The following is a 27704-nucleotide window of genomic DNA, read 5'->3' as shown; positions in this document are numbered from 1 at the left end:
TTGGGTTCGACTGAGAAGGACCGGGGAGCTTAAAAATTATGCAGCTGTTTTAGATGAACTTATTCTGCTTAACACAGGTAATAGGATCAAATGGCTGACTAATTTGAGGCAGTTGGTTGTGCAACTGGGCTTGAGTGACTCATGGAAGAGCCAAACACCGCCTCCCAAGCTAGTCATTAAGAAGCTGTACTGGGACTGGGTTCAGATGGAGGATATTCGTAGAGGTGAAGGGGGTATACTCACAGAGCGGTTCTTGGAGTTTAAATGGTTCAGGTTACTCGAACCGCTCCTCGATTTCATAGAGAAACCCTTGGACAGATCACTTTACCTAAAAGCCAGGTTTGGGATTCTCCCAGTAAATGACTTCACCACCGGGTGGAATAACCAAAGAGGTACAGTGAAGGCTTGCCCGGGTTGTGCAGCCCCTAGAGAGTCCGTGGCGCACTTCTTCTTTGCCTGCCCCGCCTACAGGGTGCCCAGGAGGATATGGTTAAAACCTTTCTGCAAGGGGATGGGTTTAAGATGTCATAAAATGGCCCTGCGGGTTCTTTGCACCGACACGACCTCTTCAGCCATGGTGTGTGGAGTAGCAAAATTCCTTGGTAGTGCTTGGCTGATACGCATGAGAAGATCCAAGCCCTCCATTATTCAACCCACTGGCTAGAGGGTTCCTGGACAGGAAGCATCAATGGTATTCGTTAGCTGTTTATGCACACTTTCATTAATTTGGTTACTATGCATATATGATGTTGTACGTATAGTAAGGCCGGTGGGTTCTTGTTATTATTTTATTAGTATTGTATTGTATACTTTCATGATGAAATTGTTATATGGGAATTAGTAGCAATATTTAAATGGTCTTTGTATATAGATGTTAAATCGTGTGCCCGGTCTTGATCAGACTAAAACGCCGTGAAGTTTTGATTTTATACTTATCAGTGATCAGCTTGTTACAAGTGATTTGACACCGGGCTACTTTTAATTGATACTGCCATTGATTATATTGTACTTTTTTTCACATGAAATGTTTTTAAGATGTTCTCTTTTATGGCTGGTATTCAGCCGAATAAAGAATATTGATTGATAATACGTAATGGAAAAGCATACAAAACAATACCCACATCATACAGCATAATATGACGAGTAGGGAATAATGTGGGAAGAGAAACTGTCAGCCTTCCAAGCAACCTACACATCATGTTGTCAATATGACACTGATTTAAGTAATTAACATTGTGTACCAGGAACAAAACTACAATTGCTTAATTACATGTTTTTATCACTCCACTAAATAAACGACTAAATCTTTGAAAGTCTCACACACTGAATGACACAGTCTTTCAGTCCTCAGTCTCTAAACAGTGTAAACTTGAAACCTTTCACACGCGATGGAAAGAGTCGGAGTTACGGTTAACCTACAACCAAAATTGATGTATATCCTGTCTGTGTTGAAGGTGATATTCAACTATTCATCTTGCATCAAATTTAAATAAACTCTGTTGTTTAGGTAATATTTTCCCTGTTATCCTACATATATATATTACAGAGGCAGTGATATTGCCTTCTGTAGTTATGGTAAGACAAGAGTATCCACTGAAAAGGCTTTTTATTTTCTTAATACTTTGGAACCTTTGACAAACTTGCACAAGACTTTCCAAAAAAGGGCATCCAGGTTGTGTTCCTCAAAGCAAGTTTTTTGTGAATCTGTAATATGGAGGACAACAAACAGGAGTGGAGTGGTACCCTTAGTGACATTTTATGTTTTGACTCTCAGATGATTGATTGCTCCTCGAGTCAGAAAAACAGATGAACCGAATTATACAAAACTTGGTATGTGAGTGGAACTTTACTCAAGGAAGTTCATTTACTTGTTTTGGTGTAAATCTGTTCGGTAGATTTGGAGCTATAAGTATTTAAAAAGTGTTCTGAACTGAACCTGAAGAAGTTATCTTTTAGAGGAATTCAGACAGATGGAAATGTATTTTCGGTTTGTTTGTTACTTAAGCATTGCTTAATGAATTTTCATGAAATTTGTCAGATGCTTTGCATGTTCAGCTACTCTTGGTGCTTTTAAATGTATTCCGATTTGTCATGGAGGGGCACAATTAAAAGGGGTGGGGTCAGATTGTTCATTTGCTAAAACCTGTAGCATTATTTGGGAAATCCACATGACATTTGGCAGACATTAGCATGTTTAGCCTTTTGAGGGTATGGCAAGTTTTGTTCAGCTCCATCATGGAAGACAAAGTTAAACAATGGGACAAAAATGATTTCATGAGCTAATACCTTGTGAGCACTTTTATCAATTTCCATGCAATTTGGCAGGCTAAAACCAGTCCTAAGTTGCTTGTGTGACCTTTTGGAGGGAACCTCACCTGGCTGTTCAGGATGGGCTGTTCCTGTGAAGAGCAGAGTGAATATTGATTTGCATAAGGTGGGCCTTTGTCAAAGTGGGCAAAAAGCAATGGGATAGAATGCTATCCCAATTGACTGCCAGTGATTAGACTATTTATAAGCATTCTTCCTATCATTTTTTGTGTTATATAATTAGTATATTAAGACTAATCTATTAAACATACGGCCAAATGCATGAAAGGAATGAAAATTAATGATGAGATAGTAGCTACTGTTCAGGATGAGGAAATACACAAAGAAGTATACAAAGTGAAAACTAAAGATGTAATTGTTAACAAACCTATGAAAAGAAAATACTGCACTAAAGTGTTTCAGATGTTGTAGTGGAAACCACCTGGCTAATAGTTTGCAGTGTTCTGCTCGCAGTGTTACATGTAAAAAATGCAACAAAAGAGGATATTTTGCCAGAGTGTGTAGGGATGGTGAAAACAACCAAGTTAAAGTTATTAATTTTAATGGTGAGCAACACCAGAAATTTGTGTTTCAAGTACAATATGAAGAGAGTACTTGTAGTCCTAACTATCCCAAATGCAATGTTTTCCTCAATAATAAGCCTGTAGACATATTTGCAGATTCATGTTCTCCGTTCACTTTGCTTAATCTCACAGACTACAAAGATGTGTCTAGAGTCTCGGATCTATCCATATGTGAACTTAGCATTTCACCAGAAGGATACACCAAAGAACTTATTCTCTGGTGGGAATGGTGAAAGTGCATCTGCATTTTAAAGGGAAATCCACTATGGGGAAGGTGTAAAATGTTGAGAAAGGTTCTAATATTCTAGGCTGGCAGCATCAGAAGGAGTTAGGCATCATACTTGACCCGAAGACCAAAGACCAGGTCATTCTTGTGGAGTGTTCCACTGTCAACAGTGCTTTATGTGATGAATTTACAAAGTTATTTACTGAAGAACTTGGCTTGTTGAAAGATTTTCAGCATATAATAAAAGTCAAACGTGGAGCTAAACCAACTGTACATAAACCTTGTCCGGTTCCACTCCTATTGAGAGAACTTAGACAAGCTATGTGAGTTGGGTGTGATCCAACCCATAGAATCGTCTGAATGGTTGGCACCCATAGTTGTAGAAGCCAAAGATGGTGGATACGGTATTTGCCTGCGTGTAGACCTGCGCAACCTCAATGAAAACATTTGGGTGGAGAGATTTCCTCTCCCCAATATAAACAAGATACTGAGCATGATGGGGGAAGCCAAATACTTCTCTGTCATTGATTTATCTATGGCATATCACCAGGTGGAACTCCACCCAGAGTCCAGACCACTTACGGCTTTCACTTCTCCTTTTGAAGCTTATATGTTTGTGAGGATGCCAACCAGACTTGCCTCTACTGCGGCAGTCTTTCAGAAAATTATGCATCAAGTCCTCAAAGGCATTACTAACACCCTTTGTTTTCAAAATGATTTATGGGTCATCTGTTGAAGAACATGACAGCATTTTTAGATTAGTCTGCAAGAAGCTTACTGAAGCAGGATGAACAGTAAAACAAGAAACGTGCAAGATCAGAGTAGCTCTGTAGATTACCTTGGTCACACCATTTCCCAGCAAGGTTTCAGACCTAAATACAGTTTGATCTAAGCTGTCAGTGATGCTCCATACCCAAAAAAGAAAGAGGAGCTCAAATCTTTTCTAGGCCTTATCAAGTACATGGCCAAATTTTTAAATAATTTTTCAGAAAAATGTGAAAGCCTCCTTGAGTTGTTAAAGAAAAACAAGGAATTCCCTTTGGAAGAAGAGCGTAGCAGAACGGAGGACATATTGAAGAAAGAGATTATTCATTCACCTGCTTTGGGATCTATTGATCGTAAGAGAAAAACTATTTTAACCAATGATGCATTCAACAACGGTCTATGGGCCTCTTTATCCCAGAAAGGGGAGGGTGGCAAGACTATTATAGCATTTGAGCCTCGTTGCTTAAGTTCAGCTGAACGTAATTACTTGATTATCAAGCGAGAGGCCCTAGCATGCTTTTGGGCCATCAACCATTTCAAATTCTATCAATGATGTACCCGATTCATCATCCGCACCGACCATTAACCTTTAACATTCATGTTTTCGACAAGGAAGATTCAGTGCAGTTCTCCATGTATATCCAAGTGGGTCCTCGGGTTAGAAAATTTTGATTTCAAGATAGAATATTTACCAGGTGATGAGAATAAAGTGACAGATTACCTCTCAAGGTCACTGTGAGAACAAACTGCTTAGGACGAACCCGTAGACATACCCATTCTTGTCATCCAACTTCCTGCATTGACTGATGCAGAATGAGAAGAGAGTATGAACAAGGATGTGAATTTGAATTTACTCAAGGATTTGATTGTGAATGGTTGGCCTGAAAAGTGTTAAGATGTTGTAGATGAATTGAAAAGTTTTTGGGAAGTGAGGTTTGACTTATGATAATTGGTGACAAAGTTTATCGGAATGAAAACATTTTTCCTCTTTTAGATCTCAGGAACAAAATCATTGATTTGGTCCATGAAGGGCACCTAGGCAGAAGCATCACTAAGAACAAGGTAAGAAGCTGCTTTTGGTTCCCTAGAACGGATTCCATGGTGGAGGAAAAAGTCAAGGAATGCATCAGCAGCACGACAAGTGATAAGAGCAAGATTTTGTATAGAGTTCACTTATCTCATGTAGAAGTACCTGTGGTGCCATGGAGCAAATTATCTGTTGACATAATTGGTCCCATGGAGAGTTTGGGACCCCAGAGGAGGTTCATGTTTGCTTTAGTTGACTATACATCTCATTGGATGAATTACAAGTTTACTCCTTGTATAACCACAAGTAAGCTTATTGCATTTTTAAAGAATGCCTTCAGTAATGAGGGAATTCCAACAACTTTGGTCATGGACAATGGTGTAAAATTTACATCTTGGAAAATGAAAGAATTCTTAGAGTAGTTGAACATCAAAGATAAGAAAACTGCACTTTATTGTCCCAAAGCCAACGGTCTAGTAGAAAGAACAAATAGTTTGTGTTAGACCTGGCACCATTGATGTGGGTCTCCCTTCCATTTTTTGCTGGTGCCTCTGATGTGTTCGCTGGTTTTAGATGCTTTGGGCACTGTGCCACTGCTATTCAGTGCCACAGTGCAAGTGCTCTCTATGATACATTGATGTATGGATTACTGACTCCATGATTGGGTTATTTGACTTGTCAGACCCTAGTACAGTGCACCATGGGTGCCCAGGGCTTGTAAATCAAATGCTGCTGGTGGACTTGCAGCACTGCTTGTGCCACCCACAGAAGTAGCCTGTAAAGTGTGTCTCAGGCCCGCCATTGCAGAGCCTATGTGCAGTCTGGTACTGCCATGTTGATTGGCCAAGTGCACCCACTTGTCAGTCCCTAAAACTTCCCTTTTCTTCATATCAGACACCCCTAAGGTAGGCCCAAGGGCAGGGTGGATTGTAAGTATAAGGAAGGACATTCCCTGGTGTGTGTGGCATGTCCCGATAGTGAATTACAGCCATTTTCGTTTTTCACTGTTGCAAGGCATACTGTTACCCATAGGCCAGAATGGGCAGTTTGATTATAACGTCTTATAATACTAACTGAGTCAGGGAACTAGGTAGAAATTCGAGTTTAGTATGCCTGGACTCAGAATGATAAAATACATCTTTTAATGAAGTTGGTTTTAACATTCTGTGTTTGAAAATACCACTTTTAGAAAGTAGGTATGTTCTTGCCTAACTATCCAAGCCTGCCTCTTCTAGGTTGTGTATTCCTTGTCTAGCGTTTGAGTGACAGGGGCTGGGGGATTCCAGGAGACAGGGTGAGTCAGCACAAGACTGAATAGAGAGATCTACATGGAGAGTGGTGAGAGGAGTTGCACCTGGGACCTGAATAGGGCTGTGCCTGCCTTCCACAATGCTGTCTCCACCTCCTGTGGTGCGTCTGATGTCCCTGGCCCACACTGACAAAGGAAAGAAGGAGTCATGTAAACAAAGTGCTCCAGGACTGACCAGAACTGGTTTGGACTGGGCAAAGGCCTCTCTGCCTTCAGAGAACAAAGAGAATTTGAGTATTAAAGGGGGGACCCAGACTCCAGAACTTTAGATAACTTTTGGGAAACAAGAAGAACCTTTGCTGAGGAGAGGAACCAGAGAGTAACTGAAGGAGGAGACTATCCCTAAGCCGAGTGCTGTTTGGGGGATTGGCCTGCAGTGGTTGCCTGACAGCCAAAGAAAGGAGAAAGGAACTTTGTGCTATTTTCATCAACTTGTAAAGGATCTCCAAGGGCTTGAAGATAGAGCTTGCCTCCTGCTGAAGTCTCAGGGACAACAGACTTCACCAACCAGCTCCCCTGCTTTCCCTTGCTGGGAATTTGAAGTGCCTACTGTTGTGCTGGGCCTTCTGAGAGACTACGTGTTGCTGGGAGCTGGAAGCAGCCGCTGTCGTCGCATCACTGAAGAAGGGTGCCGGCGCTGCTGTATCGCATCACCGATGCGCCTCGCATTGCCGGAGAAGATTGTCCCCATCGCTGAAGACGCCATTGCATCCCTGGAGAAGCGTGACGCCGCCGCAGCCGCAGTCGTCACACCACAGAAGAAGGATGCCGCCGCTGCCACTGTCTCATCGCATCACCGAAGTGCCTCGCATCATCGGAGAAGAGTGTCGCCATCTCAGCAGATGCCATTGCATCACCGGAGAAGCGTATCGCAGGGCCTGTCGCGGTGCAGAAGATTCGCAGAGTCGCCGCACGGTCTTCGGACGTGCACGCATCACCTCGTCATTGTCGCATCAAGAAGAAGACGCCATTTTATCGCATTGCATCGGATAGTCATTGCATCACGCCGCTGCTGGTTGCATCGCCACGGAAGCGCAGTAAGAAACCGATGCATCACCTCCCCACACCGAGAAGAACCGACGCATCATTGTCGCCTACGCAGCAGTAGGGAACCGACGCATCACCGTTCTTGTGTGTAAGAAACCGACGCATCACCTTCCCTGCAACTCTTTCGTTGTATAGCGTTACGCATCCAAACATACATTGAGCATAAAGTGTTGCATTTACCATCTTAAGAGAACTAAGCTATTTCTACCATTTTATAGTACATTATTGTGGGTTTTTGTCATTTGTGGTCTTGTGTTAAGTCTATATAAAAATACTTATTTTTAATATGCAACCTGTGTGGTGTCCATCTGTAGTGTTGTCACTGGATTAATGTATGCGTTCACAAATGCTTTACACACAGCCTCTAAGATAAGCCTGGCTGCTCTTGTCAAGCTACCAAGGGCGTGAGCAGGGGTCATTTTAGGAGTGTAGCCCCATTACCCTGACTAGACGCAAGGGTCCCTATTTGGTCAAAGGTACCTACCTCTGCCAACTAGAGACCCCCAAATCTAACAGTATGATAAAAGAACAAATTCAACTGCCCATCATAAATGGACATAGTGTAGATGATTCCCTTAGGGAATGTGTTTAGTCATACCACACTTCACCTAATCTTATCACTGGTATATATCCTTTTTTTTCCATGAGGGGGAGAGAACCATGCACCAAGAAGAACCCATTATGGTTAAGTGGGGGTAAGAGTGTAATAACCAACAGCTGGGAGGGACACAGTAAAACTTAATACCAGCAGTTGAAATATAAGAATTGGTATGGTCTGAAACATGGTGTGAAGGAGTGTAACTGTAAGGGCGGTGACACCGTGCTAGTTAAAAAACCCACCAAAGAACACAAATCCAGAGTAAGTTCCAACCGCCTCAGTAATTGGTTATGGTAAGCAGGAATGTGGTCCAAATTGAAAATGGACAAACATGGAGCGGAGACGGACTTGTAAATGTAGGGTAACTCATACTTCATCCTCAGGAGGGGAGATCTGTTGTAATCTCTTCAATTATTATATAACATTGTTTCCTTGTTGGCTCTTGTTCCTTTCCCTTAATATGGTTCCTTCCTTCCCGCCATCCTCCTTTTTAGCAATAGAATCTTCTACCTGGAGCCCACAGTAGAATGTTGAGATAACTGTGATTCAGGACAGTGGATGACTGGATTAATGAACCGTTTATCTTACATCATGTAAATTCTCCTAATTCCTTCAAGTTTTAACACTCTTTTGTGCAGATTTGTGATAAGGCATAAGATAGATTTAGATTTTTAGACCCTCCACCACTTTAAATGTACTCCCCTTGTTTGATTTGTATAAAATTTGACCTCCATGCAGAAAACCAAACATGCTAAAGGTATGTCAAATGTATGCAAGTTTGAGTTGAGAGTTTGGTGAAGTGAAATCTTGGGTCTTGTATTGGATAAACAAAATTAAAACAAAGATATGCTTAGCTTTTTTATAAACCCTCAATGTATGTTGAAAAACCTCAAAAATTCACATAAAAATGTAATTAAAGTGTTGTTATGGACCAACTAAATTCGGCAAAAAAACACAAAGGCTAAAGTGAGTTATTGTGAGCTTTGATTATAAGACTTTGAAATTCACTGAAAAAATCTAAATTGGAAGTGCAATTATGGTTACAAAACATAACCTAAAAAACACTGAAATTCACCTGTCATGGCTCTGTAAATGAACCGTAACTTGAGCTAAGTCATGCACTGCTTAGGACTTCACACATTGCATCCCTCATTACATGTTAAATGACATCATTCATGACATCACTGTTGACATCCCAAATTAAATCATTGTTTGAATCACTAATATTATCATACATGACACTGCTGTTGACATTAGGTTTGATTTTTCTAATGATATGGATGTTGACATTAGTTGTTTATATTATCTGTGATATGAGTAAAACCTATTCTTGTGAGCACATTGTTTTGCAGCTCCTGGTTTTTGACAATATAATTTAAAAGTAATTAACACATTTTTATAATGGTTTATGTAGGTGTATGTTCTCCATTTTCCATGTTATGATTATATTATATACCAAATGTAGGTGTGTAGGATTTTGAGGCTATTATTGTGCTTGCTTATGTAAATGTTAATGTATGCTACATTGTGATAGTGTATTACACTATATATGTGCAGTTTCTTGTGGCTATGATTTTCTGTACACCCATCAGTGAATGTGTCCTCGTATGATACTAGTGAAATATATAATTTAAATGGAATGTTTCTAAATTATGGTATGTGTATTGCAGTATACAATTGGGTGTTTTTTAGTTTGTTCTGGTGTTTACTTTATATTGTGATGGTGCATGTGTCCTTTTGAGATAGTGGGTATCTGTCTGCGTTGATTGTTTTACAGTGATTTAAAACATTTGCAAACTGTGTCAATATTACAACATGTGTTTTAAAACAAACTTTATTTCTTATAAGATTATAGGAGGTCAACATGTAAATACAGATTATGTTTTTATAGCACTGGGTAAGGTGTTATTACATGAGGTTTCTTTAGGCAAATGACTTAGATTAATAGTTCTGTAATTAGTGTGTCGTTAGTTTTAACAATTGTTTCGGCAAGAGAGCAAATAATGATCTACTTAAAAGTAATTATATTAAGACAAAATAAGGAGCGTATTGGCATCATTGGATGAGGTTATCAGTGATGCCGTGAATTATGTAATTTGAGATGTCATCAATGATATAATCAGCCATGCCATTTAACATGTCATACGTTACCCATGGAATCACGACAAACCTCGCCAATTTTTTAATTTAGGGCCGGGGGGGTCCCTCTGGGTACCCTCACAGGGCCTAGGGGGACAAGGGATCCCTACCCTGTCCCTTATATATTTTTTTTAAACTTCAGGACAGAGGACTAAGTATCTGAGTCCTGTAATTGCTGCAGCAACATTTATCTCATGTTGCTGGCAGCCAGTCTCAGATGTTGATCTCATGGAAGTCTGACTCCTATGGGAGCAAATTGGCTCAAGTGTAAAAAAGCTTCCTGGGCTGATCAGAACGCTCTATTTTTCAAAATTGGGTTCAAGGGACACTCTCAAGAGTGTCTTAGGCCCATCCGTCCATCTATACAATTATATATGATTCTGAGCTTCTCATAAACTGCGGAAGGGATTTACACCAAATCTCAAAAAGCACACTTTCAGGACCAAGATCTAGCTTCTTACCAAATTTGGTGTCATTCCATTCAGTAGTTTTTGCGGTAGCGCTGTCTAAAAAACCTATAGAAAATGCATGGATATTTTGCCTTTTGGGACCACCCATTTACTCAGCTCCTGCTTGACGGATCACCCTGAAACTTTAACTCGGGCCCTAAGGTAACTATAACCAGCGCCCTCGCCATGCACAGTTTTATCATCAATATTTTTACAGCAATGTTGTAGTGATATTATCAATGATGTCATACAAGATGGCATGAGTGATGTAATAAGTAGGGTTATTAGGAGTGCCTGGAAAGGACGTGAGTTATAGTTACCTTGGGACACGAGTTACAGTTACATGGGACAACTCTAACTATAACCGCTTAATGTCTATATGTTTGTGTGTATAAAATTTGAACCTAACTATGACATCCCTGTAACTTTTTTTGTGTGTAAATTTCTAGTTTTTTATAAATTGTATTTCCTAACTATAACATCCCTCTGACCTTTGTTTATTTTAGGGAATTTCTACCATTTTTTAATGCTTTTTTCTATCTATAACATCCCTGTAACCTTTGTTGTTTTCAGTGACTTTCTAGGGTTTTTGTAACATAAAGTAATATTTATTACAATGGTCATAGCGCATGACCTTCGGTCCTTCTGCCAACCCCCTGCATGCAGCCCACCCCATGACACACACAGCCGTTGTCTGCAGGGCTATTCCCCCAAGGTAGCCAACCCAGGAGGGGTTATGCAGCCCGTGGGCCCCATACCCCAGAGCTCGGCAAATTATTTCAGGGCGGAGATCAAACGTTCCCCTCCCTGGGCTGATTTTGGCCCAAGAACCTCATCCCCTGGGGCCCTGTGCATTTTTGTTTAGGGGAGGGGCTTACATTGTCCCCTCCCTGGGTCATTCCCATCCCCCTGGGGCCCATCACTGTATTTATGGAGAAGGGGGTACACAACCATATCATGAAGGGGGAGGGGCGCACAGCCCCCTTCAGTTTGCCGATTTCAGCCCCAGGGACACATTTCCCAGGCCTGGCCATATTGTAAAGGGTGAGCGGCCCATTCAGCCTCCCTCCACGGCCTGATTTGGCCCCAAAGACTCCATCCCCGGGGTCCTCCACCTTTTTTATTAGGAAGGGGGCAACAGCCTCCTCCCTAGGCTGTTATCGGCACCAGAGACTCCATCCCTCCAGGGCCTGGCCAATTATTAAAAAGGAATAGGGGCCACACAGTCCTCCTTCTTCAGCTGATTTCGGACCTTGAGAACCCATTTCCCAGGACCCGGCCAATAAAGGGTGGGTGCCCTTTAGGCCCGGGCAGAGCTCACAGATTTCTACTCTGCAGAATTCTGTAGAGCGCCCACAAACTCTGAGATTCTGCAGAATTCCATGGAAGGGCAGATTTGCCTGATGTGCCCATTAGCACTACATTTTTGATGTTCAGTAGTGCAATGCGTGTCCTTACCCAGGAAACTGAGCATGAAAGGCACTACTCTGCTGCTTGGGAATAGCCATTTTGTTTTCTATTCTGTGCATGATGCTGCTTAATACACCCTTAATCTTTTCAATCTATCCCTTATCTGACTTATCAACCCCTCATTTTACTCTAGTGTATCAGTGTGTTTGTGTACTTTACGTTTTTGTACTTTTTTTGGTTTTTCCTTTACTTCTTTAGTTCTTTATTTTTTTTCTTCCTTCCTTTTCCTATTACTTCTCTTTTTTTTCTGCACCCAGCACCATGGCAGAGCAGAGAGAGCGAGTAGCAGCTGTGGCAATACCAGTGTGGCTGATAGCTGCTCACCTTGCAGTCATCAGCTCCAACTACTGGTGCAACCCCATTCCATTTTCTCTGAGGTGAAGGCACTTGTTTTTTATGTGCGGCACCACCTCCCCTCCATGTTGGAAGCAGGTGGCAGGCCTGGCAGCAGGTATGGCCCGCAGGAGCATTGGCTGCAGTGGTGGGGAGTGTGGCGGTATGTGCTGGAGCTCTGGGGTCGAGCACACGCAACAGCAGTTGACACACCATTGGACCATATCCTCGACAGGGAGCATGACCTGATTGACCTCCTGGGAGTCGAAGTTGCAGGGCTCGGTGATTAATAATTTATTTGTTATGTTTTTTTCTATGCTAATATTTTTATCCAAATAGCACGCTGCTCACACTCAGAGGTAAGTTACCTTTATGTTACAAATATTATGTGATCCAGCCAGGCGCTCGGTGCTACCTGATTGCACTCACTGGCCCTTACTTACGCTGATAATGTAAGAAGTCAGTCATGCAGACTCCTCTGTCCGTTGACTAAGTCAGTGGTAGAAGTAATATCTCTTTGCCTTTTTTATGTCGCCCATACAGTCCCAAGAAATCTCCCAGTGATGTGTAGCATGCATCGGTGCATTGAAAAATAGGGGGTTGAGAATGAGAATGAGATGAGAAGCAAAGATCATGTGTTGCAATGCATTAGTAGTTCCAAAATGTAGTTTAGATTCCAGAAATTTGGGATAGGGCTTAGGTTTCGGAAATTAGGAATAGGTCATCTCAGTACTAGTACTATAGGCAACCTGATTTAGAAAAGTACAATGTTACTGTGTTTGCCTGTCAAAATATTTTTGGGGAGATTATTAATTATACCGCTAATCTATTATATTTTATCTTCTTTATTTCTTTCATCAGCATCCATCGATAAGAAGAGGGCAGCAGCATGGAGGCCGGTCAAGGAGCCGGGGGTACCACCACCTGTGCCGCAGCGGGTGGAAATTCCACCACTACCACCAGTGCTGCATCCAACGCCGACAGATCTGCTGGCCTCAGTAAGTCCTCCTGTTAATATTATTATTACTTTCCTAACTTTTTCCGCTCCACAATTAGAATCATTTTTCCTTTTTATTTTTTTACTGTGCCTGTCTCCTAATTATTTCCAACTCCTCTTCGTTCTCTCCAATATTTGTTAAATTCTTGTCATCCCTGCATTACCATAGTTATTTTCTATATTTCACGTGTCTGTAGTTGACTTCCTCCTGTACCAGTCTGTCTGTAGATTATTTTCTTCTGCTTTACCAGTAAGCTTTCCCTCACCCCCTATATATCTTGTGGACTGGCACTGTAAGACTAAGATAACAGATTTTAGGACAGGTGCTCTACATTGAATTGCATTACCAAATAAGCTGTGCTATGCATGTTTGTTGAGAAGGCTTTCTTCTTTTTTGCTAATACTTAAACAGTAAAACTAGAGAGTCACCATGTTTTTTTATGTATTATCATTTATTTATACAGTAGTATACAACCAGTTTTGATGACAGTACAGCATGAATGGAAACTAGTATGAGGCTAGTTCCATTCAATTTGCCAACCAAGGCCATATGTCCATCATTGACCAATTATTCCAACATTTCATTGCGCTTCAATTACTCAGAGTCATCACTGCTCTGGCCCTAAATTACAAAAGCTTTTGCTTGGCTTGGCTACCTGGCTTCTCATACATTGCCAACCAACAAAATTCCCAATGTGATATTTTTTTATAGAAAATACTTCAACCAAACTGTTGTGATGTGTTGTGGTTGTATCTTGGTATATAAAATGTGTAATGTTTCTATAACCACAGAGACCACCAGTGCCTTGATCAGGGGCAATGCCAGTGAAGTAGACGCGGTGGCAGCTGAAAGGGTAGTCCCAGCGGTGGCAGGGAAAGGCAATGGTAAGTAACATTGCTTGTCTGTTGACAATTACTTGTATAATCACTGCAAGGACTTTGTGAACCTCCTGCTTTAGCAGCCACAGTAGGGGTTGAGTTTTTAATGGCCTCCTCTATCTGTAATTCAGCAGACAAACACTCATAATGAATGCTAAAATTGATGGATTAATGGAAAAGGAAAAAAAGGATGGACTGTGAAAGAATGGGTGAAATGGTATATGAGTCAAAGGATGCATGGTGGGTGGATGAATGCATAGGTGGGTGATAGGTTGCATGGGTGGTAGAAGGATGGATGAAAGGGTAAATGGGTAAAAGAATGCCTGTCTGGGTGGGTAAAAAGGTTGACGGGTGAAAGGAATGCTCAGGTGGGTTGACGCAGGATGGGAGAAAGGATGAATGGGTGAAAGGATACATGGGTGTGAGAATGGATGGATTGATGAAAGGATGGATGAGAGCCATGGATAGGTGAATGGATAGATGGATGAATTTGAATGGTGAAAGAGTGGATGAGAGAATGTAAAGCTTAAATAGCCAGGATCAAAAGATGAAGATTACTAGAACAATGAAAGGATGAATGGATAATTGCTTGGAAGACGAAACAAGGGAGCTGTCCTGGAAAGGGGTGCTCTCACCTACTTCGCTTGCTTGGAATGGTTTCATCAAAGCTTTGGCTCAAAGTTGGGGGGTATTTCTGTCTACTCCCTTAACTTGACTCACTGTATTTGTTAAGTGAGGCAGCTATGTATTCCACCTGTCATCAATCATCACCTCCCTGCCGATGGCATTTTGCCAGTGCCACCCATGACGAAACTGCTACATAGTTCAATTTGGCACTACAGTGTTGACTGTGCAGTGTGTGTCTGCTTTACTTAATGTGACATTTACAAAGTTTTTAATGCATGGAAAAGTGAAAACAAGGTGTGTTTCTCTTCCATCCCAGTGCCCATTCAGTCACCTCCTAGCATATCATTCCTTTATTCTTTCATAGTCTCAGCCTACCAAATTTATTTTTAAAAATCCATTCTTGGTATGTGCCACTGTTTGCTGGCCAGGTAATTTATATATTTCATAGCTTCCCTAAAGGATTTATGCCTGTTCATTTTTTTCCCTTTCAACATTTGCCAACTATTAACTGACTTAGCCAAAGCATAGGCACATGATGATGATCAGTTACACCCCACTATTCTGTAGTAAAACCTCTACTTACCTGGCCTAATCCCTTCAAAATTCAAGCAAGATAATTGTCCATTACAGCTGCCACAGCTGCAGACTACAGAGAGTAGCAAAGTACCGATTACTGACGTGCTAGCTAGCAAGCCTCCATTAATTTAGCACAATAAGAATACTTGTATTCCAATCAGTGCATTTGCCTTTCATGTGTGGGTAAAAAAATGGTTGTGACTCTAATCACATCAAATTCAAATGGCCTTAGGGGACCAACAATGTACTGCTACAGTGCCGCTATATAATTTTAAACAAGTGTTTTGCACAGAGCATTGTTTGCAATTTGTCTTCTTTCTTTCTTCATATAGCTCCTCTTTCTGGTTGACAACCAACACAACAGGCGATAGCAGCCCGGCTGTGGAAGCAGAGGCTGGAAGCCATATGATCCAAATTTCAGCAGCTGGTGGTCCTGCAGGAGGAGGAATCCACGGCCGCTGACAGGGCCCCAACCAGTCACCAGCACCTACAGCCTCCCAGCAAAAACAACACCAGCGCCGCTGGCAGTTGGCAGCCGCACGTCGCAGTCACACCTCCACTGCTGCCCCTTCCTATTTAGGCCGCCTTTTCCAGTACCTTGTCCTTCAGAAGGTTGCGCTGGTAGAAAATCCACACAGCATACATTGAGGGACACGTCAAGAAGCTTCTGGCCCAAGTGTAGTGCCCTCTTCTTTAGCCCCTTTTTTATTATTTGTTTCGGGGGGAGGGACTTGTGGGTGGAGAGGGTGGGAGTTGGGACTGGATCTGTTTCTTTGGACATTTTGTTGGACTTTTATGATTTAGACATTGGGAATGGGGAGATTTGTTTGGGGGGAGGGCTGGACCTGTTGTGGGTAGAGAGGGTGGGTTTACTTATTATTGAAAGGTTAAATGTAAAAATATTATTGTACTTTATGCCTGAAGTAGTTTTTGTGTGTTTTACTTTGCACTGCTGCCTTTTCGTACAGCCTGTTTTTAACATGATTTTCTTAAGTGTATGTGTATGGTATACCAGTTAGTTATAGTTATTTATACCCATGTCCTGCTACCTTCTGTAACTATATTACTGTTTGAACATTAGTAAGATAGGGTATGCTACCATTGCCTGTATTGCTACAACAACCTAAATAAACAAGGAAAGTCAAAGTAGTACCATTTGCAGTAGAAGTTAGTCACCTACTAACTAAACTAGTTCTCTTAACTTCATAGTTCTCTTAGCAGAATAGTTTCCCATGGTACCTTCTTAATGGTGGTGGTAGTAGTAGCAGGTTAGTGCACTAACAGGAAAGGATTCACAACAAGCAAGGTCCCACTCCTACCTAGTTGAACTCCAACTATAGGGTATTATCAAAAGGATTATCAATCACAGGAAACTAACTTGAAAGAAAAACACAGAGTTAGTGTGTTATATATATTATCATATCTTTGCAACAGTGAGACAAAACTACTACCACAGTGACACAATAAAGAAAAGATTACCTGATATTATAACAAAAACTAGAAATAGTAACTACTTCTGAGCAATGGGGAGCTAGTATTTAATTTAAAACTACATTTACAAAACCCTCAAGTCAGGAGGAGAGGTGAAATCAAAATCAGGAGTGGATTCAACAAGGTTAAGCGTTTACGCACCACAAGGCCTGAGTGATGATTAGGGGTGGGCGGAATTTGCGGAATTAACCTTCGCAAATTATCGCGAGAATGTTTAAAATTATCGCAAACAAGCAGAAATATCGCGAAGATGCGGAAGTTTTTTTCCGGCATGTTCGCGAGATTTTCTGCATGGTTGCGGGTCGCCAACTTACCCATGTGGTTGCTTGCGGGCGCGGCCATCTTGTTTTGAGTTGTTCTCGCGGTGCATGATCGCGAGAAGAAAGACGTGATCGCGCGCCGCATGACGTCACTGCGGGCGCGAACTGTCGCGAGACAGCGCAAATGGCTAAAAACAATACAACATCTCATGGAGAACGCGACCGGATCAAGAAAACTTGTCGGCGAACGCAGGAATTCAGGTAAGGCGATCGCGCGCGCGCAAGAATGTATCATTTTACAGCGCGAGCAAGAAACAAATTATCGCCAAGCTGCGGAAACCGGAATTTTTGACATTTTCGCGCTCTCCGCGGAACGCAAAAATGTCAAATTATCGCAATTTCCGCGAACGGAACGAAATTTTTGCCCAGGCCTAGTGATGATATTGACAAATGATGTTCTCTATATCAAATCAAATCCCTTTTATCTGTGGGTGTGGGCTATTGTTGGGGTAGTAGAAGATCCTGCAGTGAGTGTCACTTTCACCATATCTGCCTCAGCAAGTGTGTGATCCATTTATGGTGTAAATTAAGTCAAACCTCAATAAATCACACAGCCCAGGGAAAAAGCTTTTGGGTTTGAAGAATGAATGGGAAAGGGGATTTGGAAGTGGCGAGCAGCATATCATCAATAATCTGTTGCAGGAGGAAATTAAGAAAAATAGAAAGACAGTTCATTAAATGCTTTGCAACCAGTCTTTCATCCCCAGAGACCCAAGTTATTAATATGTCTAAATGTTCTGTCAACTATGTTTGAAAAACACAAATTATGCTGTAGGGAAAACTTACGAAGTGCAGTCTGAGTGTGCTGTGGGGCTGAATGGAGTGGTAAGTGCCTGGATAGTGTATACCTGAGCAATGTACATCCAACTGGTCACTTGAGACTGAACAGCGACAGATTGGGTGGTGCACCTGCATTCCTCTTGGAATGTCCATCTTGGTTGCCTGGCTGAACCGGTCCAGTAAGGTAGACAATAGTGCAATGGAGCTTTTACCTTTCATGCTGGAGAAGAAGAGGCCTGGGGATTGTAAATCAGAAATGATGTCGTAGAGTCAAGGAGAAGGACAAGAGGTAAGCTTCATGAGGAGCGTACCAACTACCAAGACTCAGACTCAGAGGCAGAGCAAGAACACAGACAGCTGCAAACATTCATTTTTATCATTCATGACAGATTGATTAACAGAGAAGTGAGAGCAATTTACAACCAATAACAGACAAGTAGCTGCATGTACCGGGCTGATAAATCTCATAACTGTCCTCATAACAATTATCCCAGTGCATGTGTAATGTGATGATGATGCTGATATGGCATCACAACACAAGTCTATCTCACAAGCAACAACTTTTACCCTCCTCCTCCTGACTCCGAGTAACGAATCAGTCCAACTCCAGTCCGACTCCTGACCCGAGCGAGATAGACCAGTAAATCGCTGCTGTTAAAGAAGAAGAAGAGAAACAGAATTTGAGTATTTTTGTGTATAGATTTGTGTTTATTGACTAAAGTGGCTGGTCTGGTCTCTGTCTCTGAAGAAACCGAAAAAAAGTGGCCCCAGCAAGTTAATCGCACTAAGTGTGAAAGGGCCAATCGCCTTAAGGGAAAATTATAACAAATCAGGCCCCAAGCATTGCAAATCATTGAAATCAAGTTTACAAATTAGTAGCAAACGTTCCCTCACTATCTGCCACCACATAAATCATCAATCATCACTTACAATCCCCACTCAAAATGGTATCACTCATTGGTGCAATAGTTTGTTACCTGTTCCAATCAAAGCACAATGGGAGGTAGGACAGGTAGGTACACATTTGTAATGACTCTTTGATGCAAGCAACATATTGGAATTTGGCAGTCTTGTAAATCAAATGATCTTTACTGTGACAGCCCTGTGAACGGATGATAAAAGAAGGATAGGCATGGGTGGGAGGCTGGCATTCAATGTCCTAGAAGAGAATGGGGAGGCTTCTTCACTGTATACTGGTCCAACTCCAATCCAGCCGTACATGTGCCTAAAAGTAAAAATGGTGGGGCTGCATTAGGCAGACACAAAGCATAATGTTCCAATATCGATAAGCTTTTTTTTTTTTTTTTTTGGCAGAGCATTTTGTCAAAAATTTATTAAAAAGTTCTATGGTGGCCTGCTCAGTCAAAGAAGTAGAGTTTGTTCTCAAACTCAGGTGGTTCGCCCAGACGTTGGTCCCCCAAAACACTTGAGTCTGACTCTGAACAATCGCCCTCATCCTCCTCTATAATATTTCAGGAACAGGGTAATTTGGTGGTATGAAGTGTTGGTTCATTTTGATCATGGTCAATCTCTCCACCTTTGAGGCGAGAGACTGGTCTTGCTCACTGTGACAACTGCACCAGATGCTCTGAACACACACTCAGCAGACACACTGTCCGCCAGAGAGGCCAGATTCTTTATTGCCAGCCTGCTAGGCTGTGGCCAATTGGCGTATCTTCGCATACCAATACACCAATGGGTTTTGATCCACATATACCTTTCCTGGGTCATCCAGATACTCATGAAACACCCACTAAATGGTCATTGGTGCTGCCATTGCTCAACCTCTTTTGCCATCCCCTTTGCACTGGACTTAAGCCCTGCCCTTTGATACCAAGTCAATGAAGAGGTTGTGGCTCATTCTTCATGTTGTTCTTGATGTCGGTATTCTTGATACTGGTGTTTGTCTGCTGTGAGACAATAGGACTGCCCTTGCTGCAAGTTGAAGGTGGCACCCCAGAACTACTTTCTGTGAGTGGAACTCTATGTTCCAGATCATCTTCTTTCATGACTCTGGCTGGCTCAACAATCCACGTCTTGCATTTTGAAACATCCACTTCTGAAAAAGGAATGAAAGGGGCAGGTATTTGTTTGGAACGTGGATCCAGATGTATTCTTTGGATGACACAATGTCTCTTTGCATGCTTGTATTCTCAGTCAAGTGAAGGATTAAGCTCTGAACAAAGGTATGCACATCTTTGTTTTAATTATCCATGGCTGTGAAACTGTCAGACATGCTTTTTAACTGGTCCTTAAGCAAATACAACAACAAAATAGCTTGGCCCACTATACTGTCCTCCTTGCTGACTTACCGTATGAAAACCGCAAAAGGAAGAAGCATCACTGTCAGGCATTTGACTCGTTTTCATTTGTCCATCTCTATTGTCATGCTTTTAGTTCCATCTCCTCCTCTTTGCATGACATACTCATTAATTGATTTGTACTGCTCAAATAGATGTTGCAACATGTAATATGCTGAGTTTCAACTTGTTGGCACCTGGTTTAACTGGAGCTCTATTAGCATACTGAATGATCTTCAACTTCTTCCGGCTTTGAAAGAATGGCTGTTAGTGTGCAGATTCGCAGATGGTCAGTACGTTGCTGACTAGGTCTTTTTTTATTTCAGAAAGTTCTGCACAATTAGGTTGATGCAATGCGCCAAACACAGGACCCTAACATACTTTCCATTTGCCATGGCTTTAACTATATTACTGCCATCGTCCATGGCAACTAACCCTATTCTGAGACCTCTTGGTGCAGCCATTCAAACACCTTGCTGTTAAAGACTTCCAAGATGCTTGCAGCTGTATAGGATTTCTACATGGCGAACATGGATACAGTTATATGCTGCCTAACGCCCTTAAACGTATCTTCAGAGCTGAGATATCTGTTGCCTAACCTCCACAAAAGTGTATAGTGATACACATATAGTCAATGGTTTGACAACTGGTTCACATGTCTGTCATCAGGTGGATAGTCTGAACAGCACTCTGCTACAAAGCTTGTCCAACCTATTCCAGCACATTGTGATGGAGCATTGAAACAGCTAATCTGCCAAAGTAGGTCCTGCTGGGAACCTTCCATTTCAGGTAGATGGCTGCCACAAACTCTAAAAAAAACCAATCCTAGCAAAATAGAAAACAGGAGGAGTTCCAGCCATAACATTTAGCCGGCTTCCCGTTGTACAAACTTGCCATTGGGTGGTTGAGTTTGTAGGACCCTCCTACCCCCTAAACATGCTGTAATAGTAGTCAGGATTTTTTTTCTTTTCTGGTGACATTGATGCAGGCGGCTTATCAAGAGGAGATGAACCAGTAGGTAGTAGACTCAATGAACATCTCATTGGGACAGTCACTGCATGCTGCTGTGGTTTTTCCATCTGACTTTTTTGCCATTGCAAGGTTGCTGAGGTGGGTGATGATACTGGCACACTGCTGGGGCCTGGGCTGCTTTGCATAAAGATGTCACCATACTCTTCCTGATCACCTTCACCTCCGACTGGGATCGCAAACTCTAAAGCCGTCTCTCTTCTCATATCACCTTGACCACCACCAATTGCAGAAAGTTGATTAAGGTAAACCTTTGGTACCTTGGCATGAGCAGACAGGCTTATCTCTTAGGCAGTGTGTAAAGCATTTGTGAATACATACAGTAATACAGTGAAAACACTACAAATGGACACCACACCAGTTTAGAAAAATAAGTAATTTTTATTTAAACCAAACAAGACCAAAACGACAAAAATCCACAATACAGTTATACAAATATGACTTTCAAATGGTAGAAATAGTTCAGTTCAAAGCAAATTGCAAATGCAACACTTTTCACACAAAGTACCTTGGATGCGCTGCGCACACATACAAAAAGGTTTGCTGGAAAGGTGATGCATCGGTTTCTTAAACTGAGGGAAGGTGATGCGTTGGTTGCTTGCTCCAGGTGAGGCGATGCGTCAGTTCCTTACTGCTGCGCAGGGGAGGTGATGCGTCGGTTCCTTACCAGAGAGGAGGTGATGCATCTGTTTCTTACTGCGTGGGGAGGTGATGCAACAGACTTGGTGCCTCAATGAGATGCAACAATCCGTGACGATGAGTGGGTTCTTGCAGACGCACAGCAGGTCTTGCGCCAGAATCGGTGCGGTCATCCTGGACTTTGGAGATTGGTTTACTCGATGTGGCGCGCAGCGTTTTCTCGAGCCACGGGCAGGCGCTGTGACGATTTCTTCGGCCATGCATTGGAATACGGATGCATCACGCTTCTCAAAGTTGTATTACTTGTCCCAGCTCCCAGAACCAAACAGACTCCAGAGGTCCAAAACAACAACAGGCACCTTTTAGCACGTCAGAACTCCCAGCAAGGAACTTCAGGGGGCTGGTGGAGAAGTCTTTGTGTCCCTGAGACTTCAGAACAGGAGGCAAGCTCAGTTTCAACCCTTGGAGATCTTCCTCAAGCAGGGGACACAGCAAAAAGCAAAGTCCTTTCTCCTTTCTTTGGCAGCAAGTAGCCACTCCAGGCCAACGCCAGACAGCAAACAGCACAGGGGCAGTATTTCTTCTTAGCTTCTCCAGCTCTTCTCTTTGGTAAAGGTTCCTGTTGATTCCCAGAAGTGATCTAAAAGTCGGGGGTTAGGGCCCAATAATCTATTCTACAAAATCCTTTCTTCTCTGGTGGCAGAGAAGCCCTGTGCTCAGTCAAAACCAGTTCTGTCCTCTCTGGTGCAGCTTCCTGGCAGGAGGTGGAGACAGCATTGTGGAAGGCAGACCAGACCCATACAGATGGAAGGCAATCTCCTCAAACTCTAAATGCAGCCCGGGTCTATTCAGCCCAGCCCTGACTCATCCAGACTGCCAGGAGCTACTGCACATCCCCAGCCCCTGTCACTCCAAAGCCAGACAGTCAATACACATCTTAAAATTGGTATTTTCAAGCACAGAATGTAAAAATCACCCTCACTAAAAGATGCATTTTAACATTCTGAGTTCAGGCATACTAAAATGTATTTTCCAACCTTGTTCCCAGGGGTAGTTATGCTTATAAGATGTTATAAAGAAACTCCCCATTCTATCCTATGGGAACAGGTAGCCTTGCAATAGTGAAAAATGAAATTGGCAGCACTTCACTATCAGGACATGCCACACACACCAGAGCATGTCCTACATTTTACATACACTGACCCTGCCAACAGGGGTACCTGGGGCCAACCTTAGGGGTGACTAACATGTGAGAAAAGGGAAGGGTAAGGCCGGGCAAGTGGGTGCACTTCCCAAGTCGACATGGCAGGACTAAACTGCACACAGGCACTGCAATGGAAGGCCTGAGTTACATTTACAGGTTGCTTATGTGGGTGGCACAACCAGTGCTGCAGTCCCACTAGCAGCATTTGATTTACAGGGCCTGGGCACACAGAGAGCACTGTACTAGGGATTGAGTAGTAAATCAAATAAGCTAATTATGGAAAAACCAATCCATAACAACAATTTACTTTGGGACCACTTGTACTTTGACACTGAACAGCGGTGGAAAAGTGCCCAAAGCATCTAGACCAGCAAAGTCCAACACACAGCAAAAACATAGGAGGCAAAGGCAAAAATACTGGGGAAACCCATGCCAATGATGCCAGGTCTAACATGTGTCCCCTCCAGCTGAAATGCAGGGAGAACTACCCACACTCTTTGGAGTTCTCTTCATTAAGGCGGAAAAATCTGGACAGACCATCAGCATTGGCGTGTTCTATACCAGTGCGGTGTTCCACCGTGAAGTCCATCCCCTGTAGGGAAATGGGCCACTTCAACAGCTTTGGATTCTCACCCCTCATCTGCATGAACCATCTGAGGGGCCTGTGGTTGGTCTGAAGCCAGAAGTGAGTCCCAAACAAGTAGGGCATCAGCTTGTTGAGCGCCCAGACCACAGCAAAAGCCTCACGCTTAATCGCGCTCCACCTCTGTTCCAGTGGAAGTAACCTCCTACTAATAAAGGCTATGGGCTGGTCTAGGCCCTCTTTAGCTGTAAGAGCATTGTCCCCACACCATTGTCTAAAGCATCTGTCTGCACCACGAATTCCTGTGAGAAGTTGGGTGCCTTGAGCATGGGCACCTGGCACATGGCAGATTTCAGGGCACCAAAAGCTTTTTGGAAGGCGTCAGTCCAGTGCACCTTCCTGGGCTGCTTCCTGGAAGTCAGCTCTGTCAAGGGGGCACAAATGGTGTCATATGCCTTGACGGATCTCCTGTAATACCCGGTGAGTCCTAGGAAGGCTCTCACCTCTGTCTGGGTCTTGGAGCATTCCCAAGCCAAAATGGTATCAAACTTTGGCTGTAGGGGCGCCACCTGGCCACTCCCTACCAAGTACACCACTGAACCCTGTTCGATCTGTCACTCGCTGACCTTGATCATGAAGCCTGCCCTCTGCAGTGCCTTCAACACTTCGCAGAGGTAGTGCAGATGTTCCTCCCAAGTGGCACTGAACATTGCAATGTCATCCAGGTTGACGGCACTGAAATCCTCCACTCCAGCCAACACCTGGTTGACCAACCTCTGAAAGGTGGCGGGGCATTCTTCAACCCAAAGGGCATCACCCGTAATTGGAGGTGCCCCTCTGGCATTGAAAATGCTGACCTCTCCTTTACCCCATCAGTTAAGGCAATATGCCAGTACCCAGACGTTAAGTCAAACGTACTGAGGTACTTGGCAGCTATCAAACGATCGATGAGTGCATCAGCTCTGGGGATGGAGTGTGCTTCAGTCCTGGTGACTAAATTGAGCCCTCTGTAGTCCAGGTTTCTGATGCGGCACCAGGTGTGGTAGCCTTTGGGACCAAGACCACTGGGCTAGCCCGAGGGCTGTTTGAGGGCTCAAATATCCCTAGTGCTAACATCTTGGTGACCTCCTCCTTGATGCAAGCCTTGACCCTGTCAGTCACTTTGTAAATTTGTGCTTCACAGGAGGACTGTCCCTAGTGTCCACATCATGGACACACCATTCAGTGACATTGGAGGTCAGGGAGAACAGAGCAGCAAACTTCCCAACAATTGGCGGCAGTCACCCTTCTGTTCAGGAGTCAAGGCGGGGGAGAGTGTTACACCATCCACTGACCCATCATATTCCTTAGCAGATAGGAGGTCAGGAAGAGGCTCAGTCTCCTCCTCCATTCCAGCATCTGTCACCAGGAGCATGCCCTCTTCCGATCTCTCCAAGTGGGGCTTAAGGCGGTTCACATGCATGAGCCACAAAGGGTTCCTTGGAGACTGCAAGTCCACCAGGTAGGTGACTTTATTCTTGCGCTCCACCACCTCAAATGTCCCAGTACACATATTTTGGAGCACACAAGGCTCCACTGGGGCCATGACCCACACTCTTTGACGAGACTAAAACTCAATCAGATTGTCATTATGATCGTATCACCGTTTCATTTCTTCCTGGCTGGCTTCCAGATTAACCTGAGCAAGTTGCCTGAAGCGCTTAGTCTGGTTCCTGAAGGCCAGTATGTAGCTATATACATCCTGGGGAGGTTTACAGGGAGCTTTCTCCCAGTCTTCTTTGACCTGACTTAGAGGTCGTCTTACAGGATGCCCATACACTCAAAGGGAATGAACCCTAAGGACTTCTGTGGTACCTCTCTGTAAGCGAACAAAAGGCATAGTAAGAGGTCGTCCCACTTACACCTCATGAGCTCACCAAGACCCATAATCATGCCCTTCAGGGTCTGGTTGAATCACTCAACCAGCCTATTACCTTAGAGGTGGCAAAGAGTGGAGAACTTGTAGGTAACACCGCATTCCTGCCACAGGAACTTCATGTACTTATATATGAAGTTGGTATCACGGTCAGGCACCACCTCTCTGGGGACCCCAAATGGGAGAAAATCCCCAACAACACACGAGGCACCACAGGGGACATCACAGTCCGGAGAGGAATGGCTTCCGGGTACCGAGTACAATGGTCCACCAAGACCAGGATGAACCTATTGCTCATGGCTGTCTTGGGATCCAGAGGTCCCACAATGTCAATACCTACCCTCTCAAATGAGCTGCTGACTACAGTGAAAGGTTGGAGAGGAGACTTGCACTTCTTACCACTCTTACCACTTACCTGGCAACTCTGACAAGACCTTCAATGTGTGTCAGAGTTCATATGCATTTGGGGCCAGTAAAAGTGGGTGACAAGCCTTTCATAGGTCTTGTCTTGCCCCAAATGCCCTGCCAATGGCACATCATGAGCCAGACCCAGGAGGAAGGCTCTGAAGTGCTAGGGTACCACCAGCACACAGGCTGACCCAGGCTCAGCAACCTTAGGATCACTATACAGGAGACCATTCTCCCAGGAAATCCAATGTGATCTAGACTGATCACCTGCTGCCTGGTTTGCAGCCTGCTGCCACAAACCCATAAGAGAAGAGCATTTCTGCTGTTCCTTGCAGACTTCCTCCCTGGAGGAGTCTCTTTCCTGCTGCCAATGGGTCAGCACAGGCAGGTCCCCCAGTTCAGCCACTTTTCCCCTGTAGGCTCCAGGGCATCCCCTTTAAGTTTTGCCTCCTCCTGGACCGTGGGAACTTCAGCGGTCAGTTTCCCATGCCCCCTGCCTCTTTTCTTTCTGGCAGGCAACTGTGTCACTCTTTCAGGCTCCAGGTCCTCTTGATCACCCTTACCGGCTGCCATGGACCAAGTGGGAACACATGCCCACTCAGGCAGACCCAAGATCTCCTAATGAGACTTCCGCTCCACCTTGTCACAAGGGGGGCTCTACAAATCATTGCCTAGCAGACAGTCATCAGGCACGGCTGGCCTCACAGCTACTTTCAAGGTACCTGAGACCCCACCACTCAAAGGGAACTAGTGCCACTTTGCAGAGGCACTCAGAGTTGTCAGCTGCAACTACTGGGTAGAATTTGTTGGGGACCACCTGCTCTTCAGACACTAACCGACAACTGACAGCTGTCACACTGGCTCCAGTGCCTCTCAGAGCTTCCACACTATGGCCATTTATGGTCACCCACTGACTGTATATTTAACTGTTATCACTGTCAGGCTGATGAGCTCTTGGGACTGTCTCACTGTCTCCTGAAGAGACCAGGGTAATTTCTGTAGGACCCTACCCCTCTTAGGCACCTGACCTTTCCCCCAAGGCTACACTAGCCATCTCTTGGGTTGCTGCACCAGTGGGTGCGGTGGTAACCTTTTTGGCACACCCAAGGTCTCCCTGGAAGCGATCCACCTGACCACAACCATAACATGCCCGGGGGCCCTTCTGACCAGACTTACCTGGAGGTACCTATGGCTTCTTTTCAGTGGGAGGATGGGAACCTTTCAATTGGTTCCCTTGGGAATTACTTTGTGGTGCTTTTTGGAACTCCTGTTTACCCTTGTCCCCCCACTTTTCTGCTGGGGACCCTTCCCACCTTTGGTGGAGTCTACCACACAATCTTTTTAGACCCTGGTACTGACCCAGCGGTCCACCTCCACAGCAAACTTCCTCAGGCCAGTCAGCTTACTTTCAATCAGGTGCTGGCATAGCTCTGGAAAACAATTATCTGACAAGTGCTCCCATGCAACCAAAACATAGAGCCCCTGAAAATATTTTACCTGGGGAGCGACCCTTGACCTTCTGGTAGGTCGCTCCCCCCGCTGCAGCTCCACCTGCACCCCCGCTGTCGCTGTCCGATGCTGCCGTCGCTGGTGAATTCGAGGCCCTCCTCCACCCGCAGGCTTCCACCTGCGCCTCATCCCTGGTGGCCAGTGGTGGCCTTTAGGTTTGTTTTCATTGTTTCCATTTGCTGCCTGTTGCTTT

At 43.8% G+C, this 27704-nt stretch overlaps 1 long non-coding RNA gene across 2 annotated transcripts in view; it reads left to right on the top strand.

Annotated features, from left to right (window-relative positions):
• Positions 1 to 16049, top strand: part of LOC146785145 (uncharacterized) — a 293334-nt gene extending 277285 nt beyond the window's left edge. For both annotated transcript variants that reach the window (XR_014970923.1, XR_014970924.1), the window contains 4 exons: positions 4877 to 4944; positions 13116 to 13252; positions 14044 to 14136; positions 15666 to 16049. This is a non-coding gene — a long non-coding RNA (uncharacterized LOC146785145). The remainder of the gene's footprint in view (positions 1 to 4876; positions 4945 to 13115; positions 13253 to 14043; positions 14137 to 15665) is intronic.
• The last annotated feature ends 11655 nt before the right edge of the window (positions 16050 to 27704 follow it).

Source organism: Triturus cristatus, chromosome 11, assembly GCF_964204655.1.
Source record: "Triturus cristatus chromosome 11, aTriCri1.1, whole genome shotgun sequence".
Lineage (NCBI taxonomy): Eukaryota > Metazoa > Chordata > Amphibia > Caudata > Salamandridae > Triturus > Triturus cristatus.
The sequence above is the reverse complement of the archived record's forward strand: the minus strand, read 5'-3'. Positions and strand labels throughout refer to the sequence as shown.